Source organism: Saccopteryx leptura, chromosome 5 (genome assembly GCF_036850995.1).
Source record: "Saccopteryx leptura isolate mSacLep1 chromosome 5, mSacLep1_pri_phased_curated, whole genome shotgun sequence".
NCBI classification, from domain to species: domain Eukaryota; kingdom Metazoa; phylum Chordata; class Mammalia; order Chiroptera; family Emballonuridae; genus Saccopteryx; species Saccopteryx leptura.
Genome location: NC_089507.1, coordinates 170,205,541 through 170,231,014, shown reverse-complemented (window position 1 = coordinate 170,231,014; position 25,474 = coordinate 170,205,541). Strand labels below are relative to the sequence as shown.

General features: G+C 52.2%; 1 long non-coding RNA gene across 1 annotated transcript in view; it reads left to right on the top strand.

Moving 5' to 3' along the window:
* Window positions 1–4,917, top strand: part of LOC136406705 (uncharacterized) — a 150,552-nt gene extending 145,635 nt beyond the window's left edge. The window contains exon 3 of the long non-coding RNA XR_010751686.1: window positions 3,713–4,917. This is a non-coding gene — a long non-coding RNA (uncharacterized lncRNA). The remainder of the gene's footprint in view (window positions 1–3,712) is intronic.
* The last annotated feature ends 20,557 nt before the right edge of the window (window positions 4,918–25,474 follow it).

The following is a 25,474-nucleotide window of genomic DNA, read 5'->3' as shown; positions in this document are numbered from 1 at the left end:
ATAGGTGACAACCACACTCTTCCCAGTCCCTTGAGAACAGCCGCCTCAGAAGTTCCACAGCACCTGCTTACATCTCTTTGGCCAGATCTTAGTCGTATGACCATAGCTGGCTGCCAGGGAGGCTGAGGAACAGAGTCTTTTCACTCTGGACCACAGTGTGCCAGCCAGAAATCAGAGTCACGTTTCTGAGTAGAAGGGGGAGAACAGATATTGGGGTAAGTAACTAACAGAGCCCTCCTAAAAGTTAGCATTTATTCGTCATCTGCCGTGTGCCAGGTGCTTTGTGTGCAGCATCTCATTTAGTCCTAAACACTTTGCAAGGCAGACAGGATTATCTTTATTTCGCAGAGGATGAAACAGAGGCTTTCAGAGATTAAGCCGTGGGCCCAAGTTACGGTCACAAATGACGTCACGTACAAGCCACTTCAAAGCCTGGGCTGCGTCTTGCCTCCACTGCTCTCAGACCCCTGACCTTGTACCTCTGAGGGTCTCTTAGACCTTGCTGCGCCAACTGATGGACTCTGTCCCTTCGGACCAGCTTTGTTCCATTGCTGCGTATATCCATGCTGTGGTACCCTCCTGACCAGCTTTGTTCCATTGCTGCGTATATCCATGCTGTGGTACCCTCCTGACCAGCTTTGTTCCATTGCTGCTTATAGCCATGCTGTGGTACCCTCCTGACCAGCTTTGTTCCATTGCTGCGTATATCCATGCTGTGGTACCCTCCTGACCAGCTTTGTTCCATTGCTGCTTATAGCCATGCTGTGGTACCCTCCTGACCAGCTTTGTTCCATTGCTGCGTATATCCATGCTGTGGTACCCTCCTGACCAGCTTTGTTCCATTGCTGCGTATATCCATGCTGTGGTACCCTCCTGACCAGCTTTGTTCCATTGCTGCGTATATCCATGCTGTGGTACCCTCTCCTACAGGTCTTTGAGGAAACAGAGACACGGTGAGCCCTGATGAACAAGACTAGCTTCCTATGGCTGCTATAAAATTACCACAAACTAAGTGGCTTAAAGCAACACAAATTTATCCTTTTATAATTCTGGAGGCCAGGAGGCCAGGAAGCCAGCTGCCTGCAGGCTGGTTCCTTGTGGGCTAAGGAGCCATCCATGCCCTTGCCCTTTCCAGTCTCTGGGGGCCACCTGCTTGCCTGGCCTCAGGGTTCCATCCCAATCGTTCCAGCCTCTCTGGGGTCAGATGTCCCCCCGCTGTCCTCTTCTTGTAAAGACTCTCATGATGGCACAGGGGCCCGCCTGGATCATCTAGGATCATCTCTGCAGCTCCAGAGCCTTGATTTACATCTACATAGTCCCTCTTGCGCTGGAAGCTGTCGTTCAAGGTTGCAGGGATTAGGGCACGGTTATCTTTGGGGGCAGACGTTCAGCCTGCCACAGTGGCCCACTGGCTACTGTTCTTCCTGTCCTCGTTCCCAGCTTTTCTCCCCTGGGCTGTTCCAAACAGAGAATATACACGTTCATTTCCCTTCTGTCGCCTGAGTTTTCAAAGAGGCCAGAGACAGGGTCTGAAGGGCAAAGCAGTGTGTTGGGAGGCTTGTCTAATCAGCACCCAGTGACCATAGCAACGGGCACACAAAAACATTCAAGTGGAAAAGGATTAGGGGGAGGGCATCCCTGCCTAGAGGTGGCAGAGTGACTTAACTTGGGCAGTGGAGACACAGACACAGCAGATCTGTCCCCTCAGCAAACTTCATAAGCCCTCTGGGCTTTGTGTTTCTAGGTAATCTTTTCAGTCTCTCGGTGCCTATTAAGCCGTGTGCTCCCTATTGCCTTTCTCTAGGTTAACAGAGGCGTGTCTGGTCAAATATGATTGCTACACCTAGAGGAATTTGGTGGCGTGGGGAAGGAGGGAGTGTTCGGCTCTGCTTAGACTGGTAGTGTTCTAGCCTCATTTTCCTTTGCTCTGCTGATTCCCCTGTCTCCACCCCGACCCCCCACCCCACCCCCACCCCCACCCCTTGGCTGGGTTGGCCATGCTGGGATGAGTCTGGGGTGTTGTATGTTTTGCTTTTTATTTTATTTTGCTAGTACCTCCCAACATTCCCCTCTGTGTTTAATGTCCTGCTGCCAAGTGCATGCGGTTGCCGGGCAACAAGAAGGAAGTCCCTGTGTGATTCACCTGGCCACTGCCAATTAATTTGCTAGCTGCGTGCATCTCCCGGGGAAAAGAAAGGCTTCTCCTGGCCCTGTCTGAGCCAGCAGAAAGGGCTGCTGCCCCGGAGGGGAAAGGAAAGTTAGCAGAACTCTGAGGGTATTTGGAGTCTTTTCAGTTTCAAAATGAGAGTGTCTGGAAGGCCCTAGGCAACACCTGGGCGAAGACTTACGATGTCCCTCTTGGCCACCAGTCAGAGTGCCACCTGGAACTCCAAAGCACCTCTGCGTAGGCATGTTGGCTGGCTTTTTTGGGTAGGTGACTCTAATGTGCAGACTGTTTCCTTTCAAAGTCCTCCTGCGCAGAAATGTCTTTTACCATCTTCTCCCTGTTCCATCTCCCCGACCCTCAGGGTGACACTCACCCATCTCTGACACTTAGCACCCTTCTCTCTGGCCTTCACACAAGGCAGCTAGCTGCACACAGCCCTGCCAGGCGGTCAGCCAAAGCCCACAGGAAGGAGGACAGCGTTGCACCAGGCTGAGGTCTAGAGGGACAGAACAGGGTCTCTGGGCCCAGATGGCCCCAGAATCCTTTGCCCACGTCCCTGAGATATCGCTGTCCTGCTGGCCTCCTGACTGATCAGTGTCACCTCTCTATTACGGCCTGGGAGTGGAATTTGCCTGCCTTGGTCACGTCTGGGTCACGACTGTGGCTACAGCATCAGATCCAGTATGGTACAGTACCAGCGGACGCGTGCACTTGCGTTCCTGGTAGGCTGACAGTCACTGCTGGAGCCAGAGACCCAGGGGGCCACCTCCGTCATGAAGCCCAGATGATCTCTGTCTGGGAATCGGCCCCTTGCCTGCATCATTTTTAAAATGAGTAAGTCCCCGGTGGGCATTTTAGTGGTGCTAAAATATCTGTCACTAGAAATTCAGAGGGATTAGGAAGCCAGGAAGGAAAGGTGAGTCCAAGTTCATCTCCATTGATTTGCCATCAGCCTCAGAGAAGTAGCAGTGTGTTAAACCATGTTCTCTGGTTTCCTCCTAGGGACTCCTGCCCACTCTGGATAATTTCCTAGTTCATTTTTAAGGGACTTGTGAAAGCAGAGAGACGTGCCCCCAAAGCGGACATTAGGGTTAGGGACCAGACCCCTGGCGCCTCTAGGCTGAGAACATGAGCGCCCTCTGTGCCTCAGTTTTCCCATTTGTAAAGTGGGTGATCTAATACCTCCAGGCTCCCTGCTCCACATCTCATAGACGTACAATAGTGACATGCTGAAAACAGAATTTTCCACTTCCTCTGGGCTGGCTGTTGTTAGTGGCATATTTTTAAAAACCAACTATGGGTGTAGTGGTCAGACTTGTGTGAAGGTGATGATTCAGTGTACAGGGAGTTGCTTGAGATATAAAAATAGGCCTTTTCTTTTTTTTTTTTTTTCTTTCTTTTTTCCCTTAACAAAAATCGTGCTTTTGGAAGCAGTGACTGGTATTTTCAGTAGCTAGAACACGATGGACTAAGGTCAGCAAAGTGGTGGTCACTGTTGCAAGGCCTCTGTTGGGTCTCACTCTCACACTGTGTTTTGGTCTGCAGGCCGTGACGGGGGGAGTGGTGAAGGGCTTCCTTCCCACCAGCAAGCTTCGTGAAGACGACGTATGCCGCCAGTCCCCACCGAAGGACCTGCCCCTGATGCGACTGCCTCTGGAGCGGCAAGAGCTCTAGATGGGATCGAGACCTCTTATTTTGGAGAATAAAGACGGCTCTGGATTTGAGAGGACGTTTAGGGAGGAAGCAAAGACCCCCGCCCTGAGGAATAGTCTGTGACCTGCATGAGCTGGGAGGCGCGTTGCTGGCTTGCCCTGCATTTGGAGAAGACACCATCATCCCAGACCTTGTTCTCCTCCCTACAGCAGACCTCCCCTCTGCCCCCACCGGCTCCTGACTGTCCTCCCCCACTCCCAGGAGCCCCAGGGCCGTTCACCACACCCTGTTTTGCCCCCCACTCCACATGTGGGCTGTACAGCAGTTCTTGTTTGCTCCATTATCTTCTGGCGGATACAGAGTGAATAGTTAACTACATGCAGGTCAAACAGGATCTTAACTTTTGTTCCTGCTCCTTTTCGAGAACTGTGTGTGTGTGGCTGTGTGTGCAGCCTTGGAACACATTCCTTCCCGTCTGGTTGGCATCTGGCCGCGCGGCTCCAGGGTGACGCTGGTCGGTGCAGTGACGTTCTCTGGGCTCTCGGGGATGTTGGCGGGCACGTCGGTGAGGGAGCTGGATCGATCGTGAAGGCTGGTGTTCTCCGTGCTCAGCTGCCTGGATTGGGATCACACGCAGGTGTGCACCTGGGGGAGCAGGAAGTGAACCCTGTTTGTGCCAGCCGCCTGCTCTCGACACAGAGGCTCGGTCAGCTGGGAAGACCCGCTTCTCTCAGGCGGCTGTTGGGGTCAACACCAGAACTCAGGGCAGGGGCTGCAGTATGGACCACCCAGCCACCAGAGGGGGTGGAATGGATTGTGGACCCTCCTCCTCTGGTGTGTGCTGATGAGCCCCACCCTTGACTATGGGAGGGGTGGGCATGAAACACGAGTGCTGTTTGTTGCATTCACTCTGTAGCCGCCATGGGCATGGGTGAAAGTGCTTCCCAGGTCTCTACCATGCCTCCGCCTTGTCCAGCGCGCACAGCCAAACGTGTTTGTACCCTCAGTTTCCAAAGCCAGTGGATGGCTTGCCTTTGTAAGAAAGAATTAAAGCTGGGCATATACCTCTTCCCTGCGTGGTAGATAAAGTGTTTCTGTGACCATTGAGTGACTCTGGTGTCTTCTCACTGAAGCAGTGGGGTCCTTCTTGGCATCTCAGATGCCCACAAAACGAGTGAGCGGATCTTCTGCAGCAGACAGTGATTTTGAAGCAGCAAGCTTGCTTGCGGGCTTTCCCCTTCCTTCCTTGACAGGCATACTCGTTGTATCAGTTAGATTCCTTGGGGTTTCAAGGAACAGAGACCCACTTATATTCGCTCCATAAATGCTGGTGTATTTCAAGTTTCCAGGAAACCATCTACCTAGCAGCTGCCCCACTAGACCTTCCCAAGAAGCCCAGGTCATTCAAGAGTTCTCATTACTATCGATGGTTTCCAGGGAGTGCAGAACGGTCACGCCGTGGTCGTCCCGATCTGCTTAGCAGCAGGATCTACCGCTCCCGATTCTGCAGTCACGATGAGTGGAGGGTGCCCAGGGCGCAGGGCTTTCCCAGGATGTGGGACTTCCAGTGCTAAACCTGCAGCAGTCCTGGGCAAGACCAGAACACTCGGTCACCCTGCTGGGTGACTTGATGATCCTGGCTCTGCTTCTATTTGACCTTCTGCAGCTGGCTGGTATCTTGATTAGTTTGGCCATTCGCCATTCGGGACTTTTGCATCTGGTCATATGATTGGCTTCTGGGCAGCTGGTAGGTAGATATCATTGGTTCAGCCACCAATCTTTACCAAAGCAGTTGTTTTCAGAATGGTAGGGTTGTATGACATTGAATGAAAACCTGGCTATAAAGAGGCGGGTGAGACCGCTTCCTTTATAAGAGTGCTATGGACAGTGGTGTGTATGTGATACATACATATTTTATGTAGAACAATAAGCCAAGAAGAAAATTCTTCATCTTGGCTAGACAGAGACTAAGAGCTAAAATCTTTGGGATGGTGGTGTCTGGCAAGCAAAGGAGTTAGCTAGAGGACTTCCTGAAATTCCTTTGAACTCTAGACTCCTTTAAAATATCGAGGGCATGTAAATTGGGCTTAAGTGTATACTTTCTCCCTATAAAGTATCCTAGAAAAACCTTTGCGTTCAACTCGGATAGTGTGGGACGGGAGCTCCCTGCTCACGCTGACCTCTGCAGACAGGGACTTGATCTGGGAGGAAGGAGCAGACAGTGGGGTGGGTTGTGGTGGGTGGAGGAGAGGAAGGTCGTGCCAGCCCAGTTGTTGGTGTTCATGACAAGTAAGAACAATCTGAAGGCAAATTACAGGTTCTGTTCAGGTTCGTCAAAGCCAGGCGTTCGGGATTCATGCCATCCTGCATTTGTTGCTGCTTGCCAAGGGATCAGACCTTCATCATTTCTGCTGAAAGATGGCCGTGCGCGTCTGTGAGGCTGAGACGCGGGCCTTCAGTTCACCCTGCTCATCGTGTGTACTGTGTGGCCACAGGGAGGCCGCTGCATGCTAGGACACAGATGAGCATGCAAACGTCTAGAACAGCGGTTCTCAACCTGTGGGTCGCGACCCCGCCGGGGTCGCCTAAAGCCATTGGAAAATACATAATGCATATCAGGTATTTACATTCCGAATCATAACTGTAGCAAAAATTACAGTTATGAAGTAGCCACTAAAATTATTTTTTGGTTTGGGGTCACCGCAACATGAGGAACTGTATTGCGGGGTCACGGCATTAGAAAGGTTGAGAACCACTGGTCTAGAAGCTATTCTCTTCCATTAGTCATGTGTTAAATGGAGACCCCATCCCGACCCTTCAATGCACCTGGGTCTTAACCTCTGTTCTGACCCTCACTGCCACTGAAGAAATGCTTGCCCAGCGCCTGGGGTGCCATTTTCGTTTTTACCAAGATGGATTCATTTTAGATATTGCCTTCATCTATATCCACATGTCGTCATTGTTTCCAGGAGTCCTGTTGTTAGGCCAACAACAATCTCCTCTTTCTCTCTTATCTTCTCATCCACAAAGAATTCCCAAGTCCCAGAGGTTGAAGGGATCTATAGCATCACTCTGCATTATCTACCTCGGATAATGCAGGACTCCCATTCCAACACTGGACAAGGGATCGTCCCGCCCTGGAGAGGCAGCCTTCCTGGCACAGTGAGAGAGAGCTCTGAGAGGCTGAACAATAGTCAACCTGGTAGGAGAGCTGTAGAATTTTAAAGAGCAACTCGTGGGCTTCCAACTAGCCATGCATGTCAGTTTCTCAATGAGATTTTGAGCCAAATGCATTATTTTGCCCTCTCCTCCACATGGACCCATCTCTTATTTCTGGATCCAGGTTGTGTGTCTTATGCTGATAAGCACAGTGAGGAGACCAGGGGAACCTGAGTTCTGTCTCAACATCCCTCCTCTTGGCTCCTTCCATGTAAATTAAAGGAGTCAGGTCACATGTACCCCGAAGGTCTTCTAGCTCTGACATCCACCATGCTGTCATATTTGATGGAGTTTGTGATGTAAAAGATTTGCTATCTTTGTGCCCTGTGAGAAGAGTATATTAGACATTGCCCAAAGGACAATGAAACAGCATCTCACCCACATGCTGGACCTACTGATCTTGCTTTAATTCATTCTGAGCATAACTTAACCTGCCCCCTTCCCCCAGGGTTTTTGTTCAAGGTCCCCTTTGAGATTTTTCCAGGCATTGTCACTGGACCCACAGAAGACTTTTATCCTCTTACAGTGGTCCTGGAAACCTGTGTGTTCACAGAATGCTAGGAGCTTCTAGTGGTGAAGAAAGTCCCTCTGCTCAGGAGGGTAAAGACATGAAGGTGACCTTGGGAATGGCCACTGACCTTGGACAAGACTCTCATGCCAGGCTGTTGGAAAGCAGGACCATTTCCCCCCACCTCTACTTTGGAAAGAAATCAGACAGAAGGAGCCCATCTCTGCCTAGGTCAGAGCCTTGACCTTGGGGGAAGGGGTGGTGTCTGGATACCTGCACTCTCATCCTGCCTTAGCCTCAGCCTGCCTCCAAGGTCATGAGCAAGTCATTCAAACCTTTTCTCTGGGTCTCAGTGTTCTCATCTGCAAAATGGGAGGGGAAGGAGACATGGTTGGTCTCGAGGATCCTCTGAAGTCACTCCCATGGGTCTAGTTTGGAGCCTCGCCTGGCTCAGGTGACGTCTGCCTGTTCTCTAACCAGTCCTTCTTCCTCCCTTGGCCTGCACAAGCCGAAACACTGGGCTGTCCCGGGAAGTCCATTACCAAAGAATACTTCAAAGCTGTTTACACTCGTCAGCCGCACTGAACTCGAGTTTGTTGAAGGAGAACGCAAACAGACACACAGACTGATGGCAGGTCGGGCGGGGCCTGCTCTTTGGTCCGGGCGGCTGGGCGGGGAAGCAACAAACCTGCCTACGGTTCTGACCAGTAAATAAAAACTGGGAGCCCTGCGTGGCTAAAACTGCAGGGGATTTATTAGTTTGCTCAGCAAAAGGCAAACATTAAGTCTTAAGTTGACCCGTCCTGTGGCCTGCCTTTGGCTTTTGTGTGCCGTCAGGCGCCAATCACCGTGTGCCCCAGGTTATCAAACTCTATTGAAGGGTTTTTTTTCATTGCTTTCCGTATCCTTCTCTTTTTCTTCCTCCTTTGCTTGCTCTCCCCTTCCCTCCCAACACTTTTTATGGTAATTCATAAATTACCCGGGTTTTGGAGAGGAGGAGAGCAGGGTGTGGAAGATACATTGTTCTGTTCTGGAAACTGCCTGTCTTCAGGGCTGCGGCTGGCCGGGAACTGGCCACGCGCATGGCTTGGTGGTCCTGGTGGGTCCCCTCCCTCCTCTGCTTTGAACTTTTTAAAAAAAATGTTTTCCCAATTACAATTGATATACAATATTATATTAGTTTCATGTGTACAACCTTGTGATTAGATATTTGTATACCTTACAAAGTGATCACCCGTAAGTCTGGTACCCACGTGACACCACACACAGTATCACAATGTTATTAACTGTATTCCCTGTGCTGGACTTGACGTCCCCGTGACTTGTGTTCCTAACTGGCATTTTGTACTTCTTACTCCCTTCACCTTTTTCACCCATTCTCCCAACAGCCCTCCCCTCTGGTAACCTACGTGCAATGTTCCAGTTTCTCTGTGACCACTTGATTGTGGGAAAAATCGAAGATACTAACTGTATTTATCACAGCCAGCTGTTGTAACAAAACACCCAGGTCTCTTTGTTTTTTTTACCTGATGACGTTCATTTACCCTTCAGCAGAACATGAGCTGGCAGGGGTAGGGGCAGAGGCCCTTTCTCATGAAGTGTAGGGACTCTGGCTCCTATCTTCCATCGTCACCACCTTCCCAGAGAGGCAGGTGACCAGAACAGGGCAGTCTGAGGAGCAAGGACTCTGGCACCAGCCTGCCTGGGCCTGAACCACTCCCCTGACCTCCAACAGTGGGATTGCCGCGGGGTAACTTAGCCTTTCCATCCAATTTCCATATCTTCAAACGGCCTCACGGGGTGGGTGAAAGGTAGGACTGAGTTACTGCAGGTGCAGTGGTGCTTAGGACAGTGCTGGCTATGCCGGGAACAGGGAGATTCATATTTTTTCTTTTCTTCTTGGTTGTCAAGTGATCTGTCGAAGTATTTTCCTTTGTAGTTCTTAACTAGCTGGGCATTCCACTGCATGATTGTTGATGTCATCTGTGATGTCACAGGAGTGGTGGCAGCCATCAGCGTGACGGTGGGCAGTCTCCAGGATCTCTTTCATGGCTCCAGAGAGCTCTTGAGCCAAATATCGGTGCTGTATCTGCCAGGCAATGTTGATAATCTCATCAAAACTGATATTTTTACTGTGCTTAATGTTTTTTGTTTTGTTTTGTTTTGCTTTCTGTTCCTTGGTGGTTCTCTGAGGGCTTTGATGATCAGGGCAGAGGCCGAAGGTACTGGCTTAGTCTGGATCTGTCTGTTCTGAATTGTCAGTTTCACTGTAATCCTCAGACCCTTCCAATCACCGGCTGCTTTGGCGATGCCATCGCCAGCTTTTTTTGGAGACAGACCCGGGGGCCCGATCTTGGGGGCCAGGGCAGATGTGGCCCTTCCTCTCCCACGGGCGCACCTCGGGTATAGGATTTGATCTCGTTGGGGCCGACCTTCAGCAGCTGGTGTCAGATGAACCCAGATTCAGGGCGACCAAGGAAAGTCGCACCAAAGCTGAGCCTCCTCTGAGCCGAGAGCAGGAAACGTGAGAGCTCAGCTCGCCCTCGGAACGTGGGGCCGTGGCGATCTGTCCGCAGGACTCTCGGCTCAGAGGCTCTCTGTGCCTGGGTGGGAAGAGGAGATGCCGAATGTGAACTGCCCCACGGCACTCATGTTTTCCTGACATGACGCAGCGTCCGGTTCTCTTAGGCTGTGGGTAAGCTCTTTGGGTTGTTGGATCCGGTTTTGCAGATAGAGCTGAGTGTAGAGGTTTGTGGTGTCTGGACACTCACTCTCATAAGACTGGTTCTCCTTTCCAGACATTCTCAGCGCCACCTTCATCTCACCTGACTCTAATTCCAGTCACTCATTTCCCCCCAAAGGCCAAGTTCTCTCTAGAACCTGTCAGTTGCCTCTAGCGACTAAGGAGGGCTTACAGAATACTCAGTGAGACACGGACATTGGGGACGCGGGGCCTCATTTGTTGCCTCCTCTCCTGGGACAGAGAGAAGAGCTGATTTTCAAGCCTGTGGGGGAACCCACAAACCAGACGGCTTCTCATCTCTCCACACCTAGATTTCCAGTCACGCCCCTCCTCACTGCAGACCGACAAGCCCTCCCTGGCAGACCCCCAGCTGGGTGGGGGATCCCATGACAGCGAGCCCTCAGTCGCCCAGGATTGTGGCGCCCCCATGGTCTGTGACATCTTTGGCCCTCGTGGCACCATGGGAGAATGGAAAAGCTGGTCTGTTTACAGGACCTGGGGCCAGAGTAACATTAAAAACTAAGGAGCAAATAAAATGGTGTAAACATATCTCCTTTCCAGTAAAGAGTCCTCCTTACTGCCCCCCTTCCCCGGTTCCTCCAACATGAACCATTTTTCTCGTGTGTTTGGATAAACTTTCATCCTGGGCAATTACCATTCCCAGGGAGGGGCCGCCTATGTCCATGGGCTATTTATTTTGATTTTGACCATGCCCCTCTCCTTTGAGCATCACACACACCTCATCGTCAAGAAAATAGGCTCCCTATTGGGGCACAGAGAGCAGCCTGCTCCTAACCTCCCCTTCCCTCCCTTCCCCTCTCCTGCTGCCACCCCAGCCCTCTCCTCTCTGACCTCACTTCAGGGCGTGGGCATAGTGGGTGTTCTGTGCTGCCCTGGCAGGGAGCTGGTCTCCCGCAGGGCTGGTGGCATGGCTTCTGTGAAGGAAGATGGGAAGGAGGAAAGGAGGAGAAACAGAGGAGAAAGATGGTTTCAAGTAAAAAGCCAGACCAGGTACGAGGGGTCGCTTGTGGGCGACCGTCTCCCTGCGAAGGCTCTTTGACACGAATCCTCCTCGTGATTTTCTGTGTGTACAGAAGGCCAGTGATCTCAGTTTCCTGACCCCAGCAGGTAGCTTATTGTAAAACAGTTCATCCAGAGGGGAAAAAAAATACCTTGTTTCAGCATTTTAATTTTTTTCTCTTTTCTTTTTTTCCTCTGAACCAGACTTGTAAGAAGGGAATGAAAGGGAAAAGCCATTTCTTTCTAGCTCTGGAGCAAATGTGAATAGAGGGGAACAAGCGAACCACAATTATTCTTGTTTATAAATGTGTGGTGTTGTTAAGGACCCCTCGTAGCAGATTCTAAACTGTCCCTCTGTCCTTATCACTGTCCTCTGCGCTCTATTCTCCTTCCTGTGTTGGAATGGAAGAGGTGAGGGTGGTCCACTCCACACAGACAGCCCTAAGTGTTGATAATCGTCACTTTCTATTTAAGTTCATTTCACTTTCTAAATTCCTTGCCTGTTCCTGGTTGGATGAATTGGTGTTTTTGGAGGCACTGAATTCAGAGAGCCATGAAGAGCAGAGAGGCCCTGACTCATGGACCAGTCATGGAATCCATTTGGTTTCATATTTCTTGAAACTGAACTCAGTGGAGGCACCAGAAGAGGCTTGGGGTAGGGGGTGGGGTCTGCTACACCGTGGAACCTTCCCCATGAGCACCCCGGCCTACAAACGAGGGCTGTCACAGGGCCACCTGACCTAGGTTTGGTACCTGGGTCAAAAGCTGGTGATGTGCTGAAGGTGAGAGCTATCTGCTTTCCCCTTTGAAGGAGATGTGACTTCTCCTGGCCCTGGCTCCTGAGGCTGAGGGGGATGGTTCTCCAAATGGTGTGAGAACCTCATTCATAAAGCCCGGTGGATGTTGGAATGATTCTTGCTGTGTGTGTTAATGAGTGAAATGCACAGAATCACGTATAGATCCCCCCAAAATGTGCTGCTGGCTCTTTGCCTGATGGGTATGAGCTTTTCCAGAATCGAGGAGGAATTGTCTAAAGATCTACCCCCAGTTCGATACTCCGGCTTCCTTCAGAGCAACAGGAGACTAACTTAATAAAAATGAGTATTGAACAATACAATGTGGTGGGAGAGAAATGGTGGTCTTTGTTCTCCGACCTCGGTTTTGGGAGCTAACACTAAGGTTCAGGTGGGTCAGTGAAGCCGCCCAGCCTCACTCAGTGCAAGTTCATGGTGGGCACTAAAGGAGGTGAGTCTCTGATCCCACCTGGAGTAGGACCCCTTAGACGCTGCCATGGTGAAACACAGGGAGAGGAGGCCAGAGGAGGCCTCTGGGAGGGAGGATGAAGCAGCCCAGGCAAAGCAAAAGCTGCAGAAGCAAATCCCACTGGTGGTAGCTTGGTGCCTGCCATCAGGGTCGGGCACTCCCGGGTCAAGAATGCTTTGAATAAGAGGCGCTGTGGTGGACCAGCCCTCCACAGGGATGCTGGGCTCTCCAGGGAGGGGTAGGCTTCTTCCGGGCCGCGGCCCCATCCTCAGTTCCGCTCTATTTAGAACACTCTTTGTGTGTGTGTGCTCAGAAAGCAGAGAGCTGGGGAGTAAAGCTCCAGCCGGCCAGCGGGGAAGATGGCTCTGCCCTGGCTTTCAGAGTGGGGCTGGGGAGGAGGCGGCAGAGAGAAAGGCGGGGGGGGGGGGGGGCTTCCAGCAGGGAGGACCAGCCCAATAGCCTTCTCACCTTTCCCCTCCAACCCAGCAGCCCATTGTGGGCAGACCTGACAGAGGGAGGTAGAAGCATCTGAAACCATTTTGACTTGTGTAAGGTGAGATTTTAATTCCCTGAGTCCAGGGACAGAAAGCCCAGTGGCAGTCAACACCCCCATTTGTGGCGAGGGTTGCCGAGTGGGACTTAGGGCCCACGCATCAGGCTGGCTGGGAGCAGGGTGGCACATAATGGGATTGTCTTCGGGAAAGGTGACTGACGGGGACTACAGGTGCTTTCTGAAACTCACAGTGGTTCTCTCCAGCAAAGACAGCGTCTGAGGTCATTGATGCTTTACAAACAGGACTTGGCTGGCCCTCCCCTTCCTCACCAAAGGGACATCTGCGTCAAATACAGACTAGGCCACAGCAAACCTTGTAGGTCAAGGGAGTTGTGGGTAGCCAAGGGACATTTTAAAATAATGTCTTTATAAACCCTTTCCCAGTGCCTCGCCCTCTCTTTGAGTCTTTATCCTTGCAAAAGGAACTTGTGTCTGAGCAATGTGAGTGCATGTCACTCGGGCTCAGTGAGACAGGCACCTCTGCCCATGGGGCTCCAGTTAGCATCTCAGTCGTTTCTTCTCTGCAGAATTCTTCCTTGAAATGGACCACCGTCAGTCACCTTCCCAGCCAAGGCAACCACTGAGACCTATGACAACTGTTTTCTAAGAGCTGTGGAGGCCGCAGGGCTTGGCACTTGCTTGTGAACAAACATCATTCCTATGCCTTTTCTGACTGACAAGGACGCCAGTGGGTGGCTTCCTGTGGAGGTGCTGGCAGCACACAGCCATCTGCGACCAGCAAATCATCAAATGCAGGAGATACGACATTTCTTTCTAGCTGTCTGGCCCTCCTGGGCCCCTAGAGCAAGCCCATAGGGTGAGTTTTAACCTCAGCGAATGGTTGTCAGCCAGGGGGTGACTTTACCCCGCGCCACAGGCTATTTGCAGTGTCTGGGGACATTTTCAGTTGTCACAGCAAAGGGAGAGGATATTATTGGCCTCTAGTGAGTAAAGACTAGGGATGCTGCTGAAAATCCTACAATGCACAGGACAGGCCCCCACAACCCGGTCTTCTCCAGCCCCCAATGCCAGAATGTCGGACTGTGAAACTGTTTTAATCCTCTGCTGAAGGTTGAACCGAGCACTAACCCTTGTCCCCTGCCCCTTTCCCCATCACTTTATTTACTAAAGGGGGAAAAATCTGTTATTTTTTCCAAGTGCATTTCCCCCTGTATCTTATCAAGAACCACCAAGTTCAGCACACCCTTGATTAGTCACTTCCATTAACAGTGTTTATTTTGGGGTTTGTGTTTATTTTTGAAACGTGGTCTCCTCCTACCCCCCTCCTTATGCACGAGTGGTGCACGGCCAGCTTTCTAGCACAACCTCGTTCACACTTTCCTCTGCCAGCCATGAACCCACCAGGCTGCAGGACACCTCCTCTTCCCTCCTTCCTCTGGTGGGGGAGGTCTGCAAGTGACACGAAGTTCTCTCAAGCATTTGTGGTTTTCCCTTTATTTCTTAGATACGCTTTTCATTTAGTGACTCCGTTGACCCACCAACCAGCGACCAAGCTGAGACTTTGTTCCTAGCTGTCCGCAGGCCGTGAAAACCAAGGACTCGGGGTGGTTTTCTCCACGGAGTCAGAGGCAAGGTCCCTTTAACTTGCGGGTCCCCCCTGTTTCTCGCCAGCCCTCCCCCATCACTACAGGGGAGTCTTGGGGCTATATTTAAGTGTTTCTGAGTCATGGAGAACTGATCCCTGTTCCTCCCACCCAGCCACCCAGCCACTGTCCCAGAAGGCCCTTAGCACTCCCTTCCCGGTCAGAGGGACTTGCAGGCTCCTGGCTGAGTAGCCCAAGCTCAGAGAAAACCTCAGCACAGGTTCCATCGGTCTTTCTTTTTGATTGGGCACCACCCACCATCCAGCCTCCACCTCCTCTTCCCAGAGTGCTACCAGATCCATCCCCAGGAGGCCACCTGCAGAGCCCCTTATTGCACGGAGCTCCTCTTCACTCTGGCTGGTCGCACCGCTGGCCGTGCACATGGGCATGGGCCCCAGGAGGTGCCCAGGCAGACAAGCCACAGGAGGCCCACAGTCCCCTTCCCCTCCTCCCATCCTCCTTCCTGGGACATTTATTTGAATACCACCAGAGAGTGGGTTACCATCGGGGTATTTATTTGTTTAAACATGAGTGGTTCCTACAGAGGAGGGTGTTGGATTTCAAGGTTGGAGGACCAGTGCAAACAGAGTGGGTGGTCTGGAAGGAGAAGTGGGCTGGGGTGGGAGGGAGAGAACCCACTCCCTTGTGTTTGTAGGTGGCAATGCTGAAGGAAGTGTGACCTTGTTCATGACCCAGTTACCTCTATCTGTAAGACAGAGCGACCTGGGACATGTGTGCGCAGGCTCCAAGACAGACTCTACTTGGGTTGAAAAAAGTGGAAATCATTTGGCAATTATTTAGGGGCAATGCTCCTATTAATTTATCCTGAGGGCTTTGGTGTCTCTCTGCGTGTCTTGGGGAGGAGCGGAAGGGTGAAGGCTAGACTTGTTCTAACTGCAGCCCTACCCCAGTCATTCTGGAAAATTCCTCAAAAGTTGGATGGTGAACCTCTTTCCTACGAGAGGTTGAGTTGCTGACAAGGATGAATGGTCCTGCCTTGCTCCTAGGGCCAGCCTCATTCCTGGGTTAAATTAGCAGGAAAAACATCTCTGATTAGTTCCTGGGTCACATCGGCCCTGACAGAGCTTAGAGTTTTGTATTTGGCAGGTAACTCTCAATAGAAAAGCCGCGATGGAGGGAGAACCAGAGGTGCAGGTGTAGGGTTAGGTGTGGGTGTTAGGTTTCTGCTTGAGGTATGGTTCAGGCGCAGGAAACCTCAGCGTCACCTGAGAATTTGGGAGAAAGGCAGACTCTCAGGCCCCACCCAGACCTGCTGGACCTACACCCATCCGTACAGGTGTAGTGAAATCACTGCTCGCTGGTTCCCGGTACTCCCAAACCGGAAGTGATAGCAATGTAACACGTCGTCCTCATGGCTCTTCCAAAGGTTTTCCACGACAAAATCGGCAGAGCTGATGAAAGGCTCACCATCAGCCTCCACAGATGGAATGCGGAAAAAAAAACCCTAGAATGTTCTGCCAGGAAGTAGTTTTGGAGGTCGAGTACCAGGGAAGGCTTTGAAGATATGGCAGGATCCACCCAATGACATCTTTAGATACAAGAGACACAGTGGAGATGGTGACAAGAGACTACTGTCGAATGTCTTACCAAGGGGAATTGATGAGATTCATGGATTCTTGTGTCCTCTCCTAATATTGAAGGTGACAGCACTAAAAGAGGCTGTGGCATCACTTTATATATAAAAAAAAATTGGACAGAGAGGAATGCCTTTTGCCAAGTCCTAGGTACTGTTTCCTCTGGACAGAGAAAAAGACAGTCATTAGATAGACAGCACCTGGATGCCCAAGGTAGGAGACTGGGTTCACAGCACAGGAATCGATCGAAGACCTTAGAAATGAATGGTGTGCATCCTAAAGTGTGTAGGGGTAGACATTCAGGTCTGCATTTTCCTTTGCCACGTGTTTAAAAGATGAGATGGCTTGACGCATGAGCAGATGCATTAATAGATGCTGAAGCACATGTAGCAACATCTTGATCAGTGAGTCCGGGTGGCGTGTATGTAGAGACAACATTCCTATCTGTTTGAACATTTTCAAATAAGATATTGGCACAAAGTACTGATCCCTGGGCCACCCAGGGTGATTTTGATTCTGTGAGTTGGTGAGGAGGTCTAGGAATTTTTTTAAGCTTTCCAGGGGATTCTGATGATAAGCCAAGTTGGGTTGGGCGTCCATGGAGTAGACCAGTAGCTTTCAGAGGTGGATGGATGCAGGAATCCCTGGAGACGTTATCAAAATGCAGAGAAGGATCCCGCAGGTCTGGGGGTGGAGCCTGAGAGTCTGCCTTTCTCACAAATTCTCAGGTGATGCTGACATTTCCTGGACCTGAACCATACCTCGAGCAGAAAGGAATGAGAGGGCTATCCCTTGTTCTCTCCGCTTCTGTAGTCCTGTGCGTCTCGCCTTGGACTTCACACTGGAATCATCTGGAAGCTTTAAAATAAACTGATACCCGGTGTGTGTGTGGGGGGTCTCATCCCAGAGATTCAGCTTTATTTGGTCTGGGGTGCAGCAATGGGTAATGAGACTTAAAAACCCATTGAAAAAATAAAAACAAGAACTCAGTTGATTCTAAGATACCACCACTGATTGAATGTCACGAAGTGAAGTGAATCCATGGAATTAGTTGAATTTTAGGAAAGGAATCTTTGCCCCATCATGGAGGTGTGCGTGCGCGGGGTGGGGTGGGGTGGTGTCCTTCTTCCTGCAAAAGATGAAAGGCTCAGAGCCACGCCCCTAGTTCCCAATTCTACTTAAGGAGAAGGATAAACAGCCCCAGTTCCTGAGTCTCAGGTGCTTCTCCTTAGTCCGTGTTATCATCATGGAAACCAGGGAAGGCAGGCATTATCATCTTGTTTTAAAGATCGGGACATGGCGCTTGATCGACTTAAGTGACCGGCCCAAGGTGACACGACATAGACGGAGATTTGAACGAGGTCTCCCTGACTTCGTATCATTCTGTTGTCTTCATGATCTATGCCATGGGGTTGGAAAACTGCAGCCCCCCTAGGCCATAGCTGGCCAGCGGCCTATCTTTTATAAATCAAGTCTTACTGGAACACGGCCATGCCCATCATTTACCTGTCCTCTGTGTCTGCTTTCTCTCTGCAGGGGCAGGAGGAAGCAATTGCCACAGGGACCCTCTGGCCTGAAAAGCTGAAAATCTTTGCTATCTGGCCCTTTACAGGAAAAGTTGGCTGACCTTTGAGGGATTGATGAGGTGGCCAGCACAGGGCCAGGGTGCAACACTTGCCTGTGCTCTGAGCAACGGAAATAGCCCACGGAGGATGGACTTGAACTCATGGTCACTGGAGCGCCTGCTTCTGCTCAGACCTTCTTCCTCAGTCCTGTGGCCTGCGTTTCACTCGGAGAGTTACTTGCTTCCTCTGAACATATTTTATTTGGATGCCAAAATTTCTGATCTGTTTTCTTAAGAGCAGGAGGTCTTGATCCCAAAGCTAGGGCCATCACCCAGCTCTCTGTGGAGGGGGTGAGGGAGGCCAGCTGCCGGCCGCCTTCCGCTCCAACACTGTGGGAGGCCTGCGTGGAAAACCTGCTCCTGGGGGGTGTTAGCAGCAAAGAGGCTTCCTCCCATCCCATCAACCATCCAGGGAGAAACTCTATCGGGAGTTCAGGAGGGAAGAGAAGGGGGGAGGAAATGCCAATCACTCCTTCAAAGCTCCACCCTCCTGCAGCTTCTAGCTGGTGAGCTGGGTCTCAATATCCCTGACCCACCCCCGGGGGGCCGAGGGCAGGGCAGGCAAGGGAAGTGCATTTGGTAATGATTCTAGATTTCCTGTTTGGTTTCTGTCCAGGGGGCTTTGGGATATGCTAACTCCTATGATACGTGTACACATGAACGGTCCTCCAGTTCTCCCGGTTTTTGTTTTGTTTTTCCTCTTTGCTACTTTTCCTCTTCTAGGGCTTGTGTGCATTTTTTTTTTTTGTTCTTGTTAAATGGTGTGAGGCAGAGCTACAGGGCAAGTTCCCAGCTTCCTTGGGGACGATTTGTGGGAAAGGAGAGGTAAGAGGTAGGGAGGAGCTGGGATTCCCTGCCTGGATCCCAGGGCTTTGGCCTGGGGGACAGTATACAGATGCTGTTCTGTCGGAGGTACAGCTGGTGAAGCTGTAAAAGATCTGAGGTACACAACATTTATTTAGTGCTTATTGTATACATGAGATACAGAGGCACACAAATAGCTAGTCTGGTCCTCTAGGGCGTTGGTGGGGGGGGTGATCAAAGTGGCAGAAATAGGTGGTGATCTGGATAGAGATGTGGGGGTTGGGGGACAGGAATCCTTTAGCTCAGCTTTCTCTTCCAAGCAGAGGCTTCGTCTTCCAGATGGCCGGGGCATCTGACCAGTAACAGTCAGAAATAATAAAACCAGGCATCCCTGCTAGGCCCCATGCAGGACTGTCCCGTATTACATGGAGGGTGGGCCACCCCAGGAAGCCTCCCTAGGACACCAGCTGGGTTGGGGGGAGGGAGAAAGGTAGAGAGGGGTTGGAATCCCAGGGGACTTGAACTTTGGGGAGACTGGGGTCCAGGGAGGAGGAGCCTGCATTTCCATGGGAGCCCAGAGGTGATCTCATTCAATAAGATAGCTCAGAGCCTCCTCATTCAATAAGAACTTTGATCCCGCCTAACCAGGTGGTGGTACAGTGGATAGAGTGTAGGACTGGGACGCAGAGGGCCCAGATTCAAAACCCTGAGGTTGCTGGCTTGAGTGCAGGCTTATCCAGCTTGAGTGTGGGCTTACCAGCTTGAGTGTGGGGTCACTGGCTTGAGTGTGGGATCATAGACATAACCACATAGTAGCTGGCTTGAGCCCAAAGGTTGCTGGCTTGAGCAAGGGGTCACTTGGTCTGCTGTAGCCTCCCATCAAGGCACATATGAGAAAGCAATCAACGAACAGCTAAGGTGCCGCAGTGAAGAATTGATGCTTCTCATTTCTCTTCCTCCCTTTCTGTCCCTATCTGTCTTTCTCTCTGTCTCTGTCACAAAAAAGAAGGGAAGAAAAAGAACTTTGATCCCTCCCATGGGGAGAACAGAGATCTTTTCCTTTCAGCACCTTCCAATCCCCTCGCCTTGCTGTGCCTGGCCGCCTGTCTCCTCACCTTGAAGGAGGCAGGATGTGTTTCCCTCCCTCCCCTCCCAGCCGCCCCCCCCCCCCACTTCTGCTTCTTCCCAGAGGCAGTGAGTGCCGCTCCTTACACAGACTATGTCTGTAGCCACATGGCTCAGGTTGCTCCTGTGCGTATCAGGTGGAGGGAGAGGAGGAGAGGGAGGGGGGCAGGGACCCGGGGTCCTCATGGCCTCATTGCTACCTGCCCCCCTTCCTTTGTGCTCCTTGCTGTGCTGATAGAGCTGCAGGCCTGGCCAGAGTTGGTTGTGGTGCAGCTTGGGGGAGCCCTGGACCCAGGACTGTGCCCTGCAGGTTCCCTTGCTTCTGCAAACCCCTTACAGGGCCGAGCTGCCTGCCGTGTTCAGCCGGGCCTCTCAGTTTACAAACTCAGGGTGGGGCGGGCAGAGGACTTGACCCCTTCACCATCTCCTTACCCACCCCATCCAGTCTCACCCAGTTTTCCAAGAGACAGGTGGTAAAAAGTCTTGGGCGAGATGACACGATGCTGGTGTTTTGGATCTGTGTGTGAACTCTCCACCTGAATCTTCTTCAGAGCCGGTGAAACCTGGGCAGTCTGCACACTCTGAACTGAGGGCGGGCAGGACAACGAACAAAGTGCTCCTGTATGGAAAGCACAGCCCAGCTCGGAACCCCTTCCGGCAGGAGCGCACCCTGCAGCCCTTTGAAAACCCCGCTTCTGACAGCCCTTCCCCAGGCACAGGGCTCTGGCGGTGGCACCGCGAACGCACAGTGGAGCCTCCGGAGGAGAAGACAGGCAGCGAGGTGGGGGGGATAATCACTGTTTTCTCCTTCTGGGCCTGTGGCTCTGCCAAAGCAGGGCTCCCACTCTGCAGGGACCCTGCCCCTCTGCGGGCACCTCGAGGGTCCCAGGCCCAGATGCTATCCTGCTCATTGTCATGAGCCGCTCCTGGACCCTCCGCCCTGTCCTGCCTCACGCACCTGGCTGTTCTGCCCCAGGTTGCTCTGGTGCCACCTAGAGAAGGGGGTGGTTCGGTCTCACTGGGTGCCCTTGTCACCAGTGTTGAGCTGATAGGAAACCAGGCCAGGCCGTTCTACCCACAAGGCTGTGAGAGCAGGGGTCCTCTTGGGAGTTCCCTAGTTTTAAAAGAAAGAGATGGCCGTGGCCAGGGGGGTGGACTTCCTGGAGAACACCAGTCACGGGCTAAGCGGTAATTACAGAAGAAAGGCAGGCCAGCGGGGCTCAGCCTCGAAGAGCTTTCTGCTGGGTCCCATCCACCCCGTTCTGAGGGGAAAAGCATAGACACTGGAGCAGCAGGGGATGGTTCCCCAGCACCCCCTGTCCCAGCCCCATCAGCCCCCATCCTGTTCCCTTTGAAGTAATCACAGGGTAGGCCTGGCCTGGCCTGGCTGGGTTGCCATGGCAACTGCTCTAATTTCTTTTAATCCCAGTGTTCCTTCCTAAAGGGACCTCCCCAGCCCCCATTCCCCCCTGCAATGTGTTTTAATTGTAATAACTTCTGGGTTTGGGGGAGGTAATGACCGTGTGTGGGGAGCCAGTGTTGGCCTGGCTCCATCCCCAGAGCTGGCCGCCCAGCTGCGCCAGGCAGTCCTCTGCCTCCCAGCAGGAGTCCTGGAGGAGCCTGGGGCGGCTTGGGCAGGGGCTGCCAAGGGGCCTCTGCGGCTGGGCACTAATGAACACAGGCGGGGCAGGGGGAGCCTTGGCCCTGCCGTGCTTGTGTCCTGAGGATGTGTAGGGTCCACTGGCCCTCGCCCTCATCTGCACGCTCTCCCTGGCCTCCATGCACACCTTGAAGGGAACCCATGGACCATTACTCTGCTCCAGGCCCCGGCCAACTGCTTCAGTGATGGGACCCTGAAATTGCCTGGGGTCTTGTTAGGATGCAGTTCCCAAGCCTTGGTGAGGCCCAAGAACCTCTATTTCCAGCCAGGTCCCGGGGGACACATGTGCTGACTGGCCACAGACCACACCTTCCGTAGCAAGAGTCTCTAGAGTGTCCCTGTCCAGCAGCACTCTCTGCGGAGACGGAAGTGCCCCAGGCTTGCGCAGTATAACACACGAACTAGCCCCGTCCACGGGAGGCTATTGAGCCGTTGGCATGTGCGACCATGGGAGGGACTTCTGCATCTTATTTAATGTTCATTCATATAAGTTTAAATAGTCACGGGAAGGCTGGTGGCTGCCATATTGGAGAGCACAGAAGTTCCACTGGCCAGTGCCAGCCCAGACTTGGCTCGAACTCTGTCAGCAAAGGGAGCAGCTTAGACGGAGCCACCTGGTCACCGTGATGCCTGAATCTGCTCCGGGGACCTCTCGCCTCTGTCTCCTACACACAGTACTTCTCTTGGATGTCTGTCTGTCCTGCTTAAAATGGGCTGCTGAGGAGTGAGCCTAAGACTTGGTGACTAGCCTGGCTTAGAAATTAGAACCTGGGGTGTGACTGAAGCCTGTTATATCTGCCCAGACCCAGCCTTTCTGGGGAGCCAGTTACAGTTGAAGCAGCACTGACATGCCTGGAGCCACGGAAGCTGTCACAAGCGGCCTTATAACTGCTCGTTCACTCCTAATTACAGAAAGAGACAGTTTTCAGTGGATGTAATAATGATGAAGATGCATCCAGTCCATGTCTGCTGCTACCAGAGCCTCCCGCCTCCCGGCCGTGGCTTCCCATTCACATGCTGAAATATTAGATCTTCAGTTGGGAGTTCAACAGCAGAATCTTTCTGAAATTGTGTGTGTGTGTGTGTGTGTGTGTGTGTGTGTGTGTGTGTGTGTGTGTGTTTTCTTCTAATTTAATGTGCCAGACAAGCCTCCCGGTAATTAAAACCAGAAACAAGGACCAGACTTAGAGATTTGAAGGCTGTAAAATTCTAGCACAGGTTTATGTAAAGCAATTAAAAAGGGAGTTAAAAATTGTTAAAAAATTAAACACTAATTACTTTTTTTTCCCCTCTCTCCTCTTGTTTCTGCTGAGCTGTTTTGGCCGTGGAGCTCGAAAAAAAAGATATAAAAAGGAGAAAGTTTTGCCTCGTTGCTGTAAATTGTGTTCAACAAATGCTTCTTTGCATTTTGCAGCTGAAACCATCTGCTGTCAATTAGCCTAAATCATGCCTTTTCAATTAAACTGGCTTAGGGAAGTCTGGTAGCGGACGGGGTGTGTATGTGCACGCAGGGAGGGGCCGTGGGGTGGTTGTGGGGGGCGGGAGGAAGGTGAAGTCTGATTTCAGGCTGCGAGGTGGAAATATCTTTTAAAAGGTGTGATCCTGTTTTAGCGTTTTCCATATAAAACGGGGCATTATTTGCTGTGCTGCAGGGAGGGTGGGAGCAAAGTTGAGGAGGTGAGCCCTGAGAATTGGGAGAGAATTAATTCTCAGGAGCCCCAGCTCTAGGGCAAAGCAGCCTGGCGCTGAGCGTTCCACCCACCAGAGGGGGTCGGGGGCTCTGAGACCACTGTGTTATGGGCATCTAAGGGGCAGGAAAGAGGGTTGCCACCGGGGGCCCTTGGGGGCCACAGACAGGGGTTTCCTCGGAGGGAGGGACAGTGGGGTGAAATACAGGACACATTCTGGCAGAGGCCAGCAAGGAAGGAGGGAGGGGAAGATGCTAGTATTGTCTTTCCAAACAAAATGTACTTTCAACACCCTGAGATGGTCTGGACGTGGCCCAGGACAGAAGTGAAGGAGGGTCCCCCATCTCTAGGGACCTTGTGGAGGTATCTGCATTTGACTCATGCTCCTTCTAGAGCTCCCTGGGCCACACAGGCTCTGGCTCCTGGTGGGGGAAGGTCAGCTTGGGTTGTAGCTCCCTCGGAGCCCAGGGCCCTAGAGCTGAGAAGTGGCTGGACTGGAGTATTTGTGTGTCTTTGCACGTAGGGGGGCCCCTCTCCGTGCTCACGGGCCCATTCCTGGCTTTCCAGCCTGGGTTGTTTCCCGTACTTCCGGCTTCTGGCTCCTCCCCAGCTTCTCAGGTGGGGTTGCCCCTGAGACTATGTGATGTTCAGGGTGGTCGTTTGGGGTGCCTGAGTTTGATGTCATGTGGCCTCCTCTCCCTCGAAGAAGAATAACCAGTTTGCCTTAACTGGACTGGGATTGAGGAATTTGCGTCCTCTCCTCCTGCCCTGTTCACAGTGGGAGGGGGCGGTGAAGTGTGTGGTCTGTTGATGACTGTTTATGTTCCCTCGCCCAGCCCTCCTCCTGCAGTCCGGACTCCCTCTGCAGCACTGCCCCGAGCCATCGAGCCATCGGCAACCTGCAAAGAAACCTGCTCCCTGGCTGGCGTTGAGAGGCGGGGCTTTGGCGCAGGAAGGAGCTAGGTCTCTGAGATTCAGGGTGTCATTGTTACTAAAATAATAATAGATAAAAATGTATCAGACACTTACAACGTGGAAGCACTGGCCCAAACATTTTACATAGGATCTCTCATTTCAGCCTCACGGTGAAGATCCATAGCTCTATTTTGCATATGAGGAAACTAAGCATCAGAGAAGTTAAGATATTTGCCCAAAGTCACACAGCATGTAAGTGCAGAGTCAGGATTTGGACCAGGCAGCATGGTCCCCACCTGCACTGCACACTGCCTCTTGGGATAAGGTGGCTTCTGAGAATGTCCATGCGCGGGGGGAGTAGAGGCAGGTGTTGGTGACTGGAGGCTGCCATCATATCTGTGTGTTGAGAGTCATGGGGGTGATGGATGAGGTACCTGGCTTTGCACCCTAGCTGTGCCACCTTCTGTCTTTGTAACCACCACAAAGTCACATGTTGTCTTGGTCCATCTTTGAACTGGGTGAAGCCCGCCCTCCCTGGAAGAGTGACATTTCACATGTGCTGAGTGTGCCCAGTGTGAAGATACTCCCTAAAACTTGGGCTCTTTGCCTTCCTTCCTGGTGGCCTGCTTCCATGGAACTTGACCTGGTTTCTTTCTGGCCCCTGGCCTGTGTGTTTCTGCAGGATACAGTTACGGGTCTCTTTCCAAGTGATTCACTCTCAGCAAGACCCGGGTGGGACGCCATCCACAGAGCAGGCCGACACCCCGATGGGCTGGGCCAGGGTACCCATCCAGGGACTCCACCTAGTTGAGCCATCTTCTCCCCAGGAAAGGCCACCTCCAGACCCTGAGGGGCCCTGCCCTTTGTGGCAACTAGAAGGAAAGATTGAGGCCAACTCCACTCCTGTTCCCAGGCCACAGCTTCTTCAGGCTGCCTGGTGCCCCGCTGGTCGGGCAGAGGAGGGAAGGGCCTCGGGCCTTGGTCCAGAGCAGCCCGGCAGGCCCAGCCATGCAGGCTGTCCTCATCTGAGCCCCTGTAATCCGATGGCTGAGGGCAGTGATCCGTGACTAGGCCTTCCAGGAGCCGCGCTGAGCCAGGCACCGGTGTTCCCAGCAACCTGCAAGGGTGGTGGAGAGGTTGCCTCCTGGCTCCACTGAGCTGGCAGGATGTGGGAGATGGATCCAGGGGCCAGAAGCTTCAGTTGGATGCACAAAGGTGCCCAGGCTCCTGGGAGGTCCTCTCTGGGTCACAGGAAGGAGGGTGTGAGCTGACGGAGGGGAGGAGTGCGTGGTGGACGCAGACTGGATGACCTTGGGGAGCCCACTCTGCAGGA